The 6,000-nt window shown below is 38.7% G+C and overlaps 1 protein-coding gene across 13 annotated transcripts in view; it reads left to right on the top strand.

The window, feature by feature from the left end:
• The window catches only part of PTPRF (protein tyrosine phosphatase receptor type F), a 581,399-nt gene that overhangs the window by 39,330 nt on the left and 536,069 nt on the right, over nucleotides 1-6,000 (top strand). The gene's annotated exons all lie outside the window — the stretch shown is intronic.

Raw genomic sequence — 6,000 nt, forward strand, 5'->3', positions numbered from 1 at the left:
CAGATCCTTCTGCTAAATGAAAGTATTCATTCTGTAAATTATTATCGTTTCAGGAGGCTAGAATGGATTATGGGCACATAAGAATGTGACAACATCAAGTCTCAGGAATATGACGTGAAACAATTTATTCCAGTACTTCCTATGTGTATTTGATTGAGCTTTGCTGTTCAGTGAAAATTTTATGGATTGGAATTGCGTCCTAACCTTTCCTGTCAGTAATTGTATTTGGATGTTCTTCAGTTCCTTAAGTATGGTAGTATAAATAAGTTTTTGTTTATGCTTTACATTTAAATTGGAAATGCTGAGAGCTCATTCTGAAAATAAAGTGTTGTGCCAAAATTTGCATTTGCTTTTCATGGTTTTCTTCGTCACTGTGTACATTCATGTACCATAAATTTTAAATATTATTTTAAGGGAAGTAATTCAGATAAGCCAAAGACTAAAATTGTTATCACAGTCTGTATCTAGTGCTTTCACTTGTCTCATGCATAAGTAAAATCAAATTTCTTCTACTATTGGGGCATTCTTCAGTTTCACATCTAAAATATTGCATTGTATGCAGTTGGCTCCACTGACTTGCCTCATGTTATTCTTGAGTACAGTTTCTGTTCCGATGTCCGCCTGATCCTTCATCTCCTTTTTCTCTTTACTCAATATTCTTTTGAAAGGCTGCCAACATTTTCTTATGTTGTTCATAAAATGAGTAAAAGAAAGGAGTATTGCACATGGTGAAGTGAGGTAGAACTTACTACAGTTCAATGGCTCCAGATGGTATCCATCAGAGAGTCCTTAAAGTACTCAGATGTGAAATTGCCTGTTTTCTGAAAGAAATATGTAGCATATCCCTATTATCAGCCTTTGCACCAGCAAACTGGAGAGTAACCAGTGTAGCACCATTTTAATTTTTTTAAAGGATCCTAGAAGAATCTGGGAAATTCCAGGCTGGTTGGATTAAAATGAGTTCCAGGTAAATCAGTGGAAAGCATTAGGCGTGAGCACTGAGGTGGCCAGGTTTGCTTATTTATAAAGGTAAAATTATAAAGGTTTCCCCTTTGACAAGGTTATCAAGTGATGTCTGACTGTAGGGGGTGGTGCTCATCTCTGTTACTAAGAAAAAGAGCCAACATTGTCAAAGACGACTCTGTGATCATGTGGCCAGCATGACTGCTTAGAATGCTGTTATCTTCCCACCGAAGTGATACCTATTTCTCTATTTGCACTTTTACATGCTTTTGAATTGCTAGGTTGGCAGAAGCTGGGACTAGTGGCAGAAGCTCACTCCATCACACAGCACTTGGGCTTCAAACTACCAATCTGCTGATCTTGCAATCATCAGACTCAGCGTCTTAACCACTGAGCTACCAAATACCATCAAATTATTTATTCTGGTTAGTGGAAGACTGGACATTAAAAGGGCAAGTGTACTTATGTATATGTAAGTGTAAAATGATGCAGATGGGAGCAAAAAAAATATGCAGCTTTACATGAACATTGATGAGATATGAGCTGGCAGCATCTAGGAAAGAAACAGATCTGGAGTTGTGAATAGCTCAGGCAAAAGTTTGGCCTATGTTGTGGCTGATATGAATAAAGTAAATTTTGTTAACAATTAAAATAAAATAAAAATACCCAAAAAATCGCCAAGTAGCTGGAGCAACTACCTTTAAGGAAATGTTCCAACATTTGTGGCATTTTTCTTAGGGGAAAAAAGGCAAGGAATGGGTTTTCTGACTGTGGCCTGATACAGAGGGCCAAAAGTGCAGTTGTGGGCCGATTTTAGGGCTCCGGAGGGCTGAGAGTCCGTCCATACGTGCCCAGCCCTTCCAGCGGAGCCCGTGCTCCATCTTGCTGGTGCCCCATCCACACGGGGTGCACGATGATGAGGCACGGGCATCCGCGCGCCCAAAGGGAAGCAGCATCAATTATGGCGCTTCTAAAAAGAAGCCAATTTAGGCAGCTTTTTTTTAGGGCACGCATCAGTGCCGCGCTGTAGTGTTGGTTCGGCGCCGACAAGGGGCAAAAATGAGCACCATGGAGCTGAATCATGAGAGATTCAGGATAAACAGCAGTAGAAGATTCAGAAAATATGTTCACATAACAAGTAGTGCATATTCAAGTTGTAGAATTAGCTCACTCAAAAAGTACAATGGCTACCAATTTGGATAGCTTTAAGGGTAGATTAGACAAATTCATATTGTAGATGATAGGGCTACAGTATTGATGCTCATGATGGCTGTATGTAATCTCCAGTATTAAAAGAAATATGCCTCACATTTCCATGTGCTGGAGAGTATAAGCAGGCAGGTACTATTGCATTTATGTCCTGTTTCTGGATCTCCTATAGGCAACTGGTTGGCCGTTGTATTAAATTAAATCGTCCTGTAGTCTGATCCAGCATAATAATTCTTCAGTTTCTTATGTCCTGTTTATGAGCTAGATTTGGGGTCTTAGGAACTAATTTCTGAACAAGGAGTTAGACTTCATAGAAGATAAAAAAAATGAGAGCTGTTGTTAAATGTGGCAATTGTAAAGAATACACTAAGGACAATACTTCTGCTGTCAAAAAGTGATTAGAAACAAGTTAATAAAGCAAATATAATCTAATTCTTTGGTTTACGCGGTGTAAATGGAGGAACAGGTTTGGATCCTTTTCCCATCCTGTGACCTTCAAAATTTATGTCAAAATGTTCCTTTGATTTTCAAGGGGGAAAGGCTTGCACAGACTCTGTTGCTGCATAGTTGATGGTTTTTTCCTCCCATTTTAACAATCAGAAAATAGCAGTACAAGGTATTGTATTTTAAAGGGTTTAACAAGACTTACTGACAGTTGAGAAACAAGAGTGTCCTTTAGAGGTAGCTGTGAAAAATATAAACAATACCCCAGAGAAGCAGTTATTCTAGTATAAGAAAAGGAGAGCTGATGTGCTTATCAGTAAGTATGGCGTCGTTGCATACAGTTTGGAGAACTGAGAAAATTAAATGCATTTTAAGTATTATTTGATCCTGGTTTTTTCCCCGAAGAAACCCATGAATTTGTGTTAAATTTATCTTGGCTTATGAAAAGAGATGTAATGACTTCTGCTAACGAGATAAAGGAGAAGGCAGCACTTAATTTCCTAGGTGATACACAAAATAAAATGATTTGCATGCCTTCAAAAGATTATGCACAACCTTGTTAAATGCAGTACAATACAAATGAAGAACAAATGAGCTAGCCAGATAGGATGCATTTTTGTAACTCAGGGCTGCTGTCTGCAGAATTCCAATAGAGGATGAATCAAGAGGTACTTGTTCTCTCCAATGGCTCTCAAGTTTTCATAATCATTGTTGGCAAGATGATGTATCTAGGCATGCATTGGTAGTGTATGTTTGTTATAGCAATGACATGTCATTCTGAGGTTTGATAGTTACAGTGCTTTTTAGTGGAAAATGCAAAATTGCCAGCATTTAGATCTAAATAATTTTATAGTATGTATATTTTTCTTCCCTTAGATTGTCTTAACATGCAATATATTCTAGTCATTTTAACAAGCAAGTTCCCAATAATTGAAGAATTCCTACTTTTGAAGTGTTCTACATGCAAATAAACTGTCAGTGGTGGTTCCAGAGGGTGATTTTGCAATTAGACTAATCTTGTAATGAGTGATTAGGTGAGCGACAGCATTCTGCTTGCAAACAGTATATATTGACTAGTGAAGCTCTGTAATGAAGCGTAGAAAGCTCTATACCCAATGTTCTCTGGTAGAATTGTCAGTCACTGGCACATCATGGATGAAACAATTTATTGAGCATGACTGCCAAATTTTGCACAGGTGCCAGATTAATTTTGATGTATCGCATTTAGAGCAATGGCTTTGGACAGTTACTTTCCAGTGCATTTGCTGGAAAACCATCAGAGAGAATTTGTGAACCATTGGACTAAAATAGCTATGCTACTATAAAGAATCTCCTGCAATGCTTTAAAATCTCTGTAATAAGAAATTACAGAAATTGTTAATTTTAGAACATTTTACCATCGGTAAAACTAATTCCTGTTCTTTGATTGGAAATTCTGTTCTTAGTCAAATGCAAAGAGGTTGTTTGCTGCTTTAATTGCCTTCCTTGGAATCAGTACCAGAGGGACAGAAGGTCCCATATCACAAACTGTAACTTTGTAAGATGGTACCACACATAGAAAATATGATTAAGCCAACAAAAATTCATATCTATAACTGAGTACGTCCCATTTAGGTAAGTAGAATATCTGATAAGCACACAGAAGTGATGTGTGGTTGTTTTTCTAGTCTGATCTAGTCTGTTTATTCTCCTTGACAAATGAGTATGGAGACTTTTGTGCGTGTTGCAGCCTTGAATAATACCAAGACAAGCCAGGAGCTCTTTAATAAACCAAAAGGTAGCATCTTGCGATAGCTCAGAACTGTTGTAGCAAGGATATACCTTTTATGGGAAAATTAGAATTCAGAATTAATGGATTCTGATTTATATCCTAGAAGATATAGAACCAAGTAGAAACATTAGCTACAAGTGGAAATTGAATAAATTGAATTGAATAAATATGGTAGAGTTAAATCATTATGAGTAGTGTGTGCCTTTCCCCTGTAGGCTGTTGGGCCTGTAGCATGACACTTAGTTCAAAAATAGTAGCTTCATGACTATAAAACAGGAGGTAGAAACCTGACTGCAGGTGGAAAAGCCTGTTAGGTTTTTCTTTTTTTCCTAATTCTTGACTCTGCCTAATAGTAACAAAATTTATTATTTATTATTTATAAAGCACCTCAGTCACTGGGCAGCATACAATAAAGTTAAAAAGAACAAACTCTGCCAGCACAGTTACAGTCTTTTAAAAAAGGCTATTAAGGAAGGGAAAGACACACAAGAGGACAGGGAAGACGAAGAGGAGAGATCAAATGTTAAAGATGTTAAAGACATTTTCAGGAACTCTTTAAACACTTGAAAGGTGAAAGAGGAGTAGATGTTTGTTGCGGGTGGGGGTAGAAATTGAAAGAGTGAGTTCCAAAGGAGAGGGAAGATGAAAAGAAGTAAACGACAAAGTGCCTGAAATGAGAGATGTAACTTGCATTTTAGTCATCTGCAGAACAGTGGTTTGCACAACCAAAAAATATTGGTTCACAACTGAACTTGGTGTTTCAGAAAACAGTCCAGTTTGGCTCAAACTGGTTCAGAGGTTGCCCATTTGACTAGGATCCAAGTCTGAATTTTGTTTCAAAGGCTGGGAGCAGATGGAGGGGAAAAGCCAGCTTACCCCCCACTTCCACCCCGGGTTTCCAAATTTGTGGGGAAAACCTATTGACTGCACCACCAGTTCCCACAGTAGACCAGCAACTGATGCACAGCCCCCTACCCTCAAGGAAGGACTGCCATAATAGAGCATTCGTGGTTATAAGCCATGCTACACCACTTTTTTTTACTGTTCCATTGTGAATGCATATGCTGGTGTGAAAAAAATGGCCTGTAATGGCTCCAATAGCTCACTGGCATGCAGGCTGCACAATGGTGCAATAGTTTGGTCTTTCTGGCTTGAACTAGAGCAAACCTGGAACCTTCTTCCCCCACAAGCAAGAGCCATCACTTCTTTAACCAGCTTCAAAACGGAGTTGAAAACCATCCTGTTCAGAGAAGCCTTCCCAGGCATTGCATAATTGTCGCTTACTATTTGATGTTCTTGTGGTGCCTGTTTATTGAACCATTTCCTGTATTGCTATGTACTGTATATGTATTATCCTACTTGAGAGTATGTATTTCCCCTGGAAAATGATTAACCATCTATTATGAAGCCAAGCCCACCCTCCAATCCATCTGCCTTGGTCCAGGCCTCGGAGGTAGAGAGGAACTGCTGGACCTCTTACCCTTTCCCTCCACCACCCCCTTCTCCTTCTGTGTCTTGTCTTTTTAGATTGTAAGCCCGAGGGCAGGGAATCGTCTAACTAAAAGATTGTATGTACAGCGCTGTGTAAATTTACAGCGCTTCATAAATAAAGG

Source organism: Sceloporus undulatus, chromosome 4, assembly GCF_019175285.1.
Source record: "Sceloporus undulatus isolate JIND9_A2432 ecotype Alabama chromosome 4, SceUnd_v1.1, whole genome shotgun sequence".
NCBI classification, from domain to species: Eukaryota; Metazoa; Chordata; class Lepidosauria; order Squamata; family Phrynosomatidae; genus Sceloporus; species Sceloporus undulatus.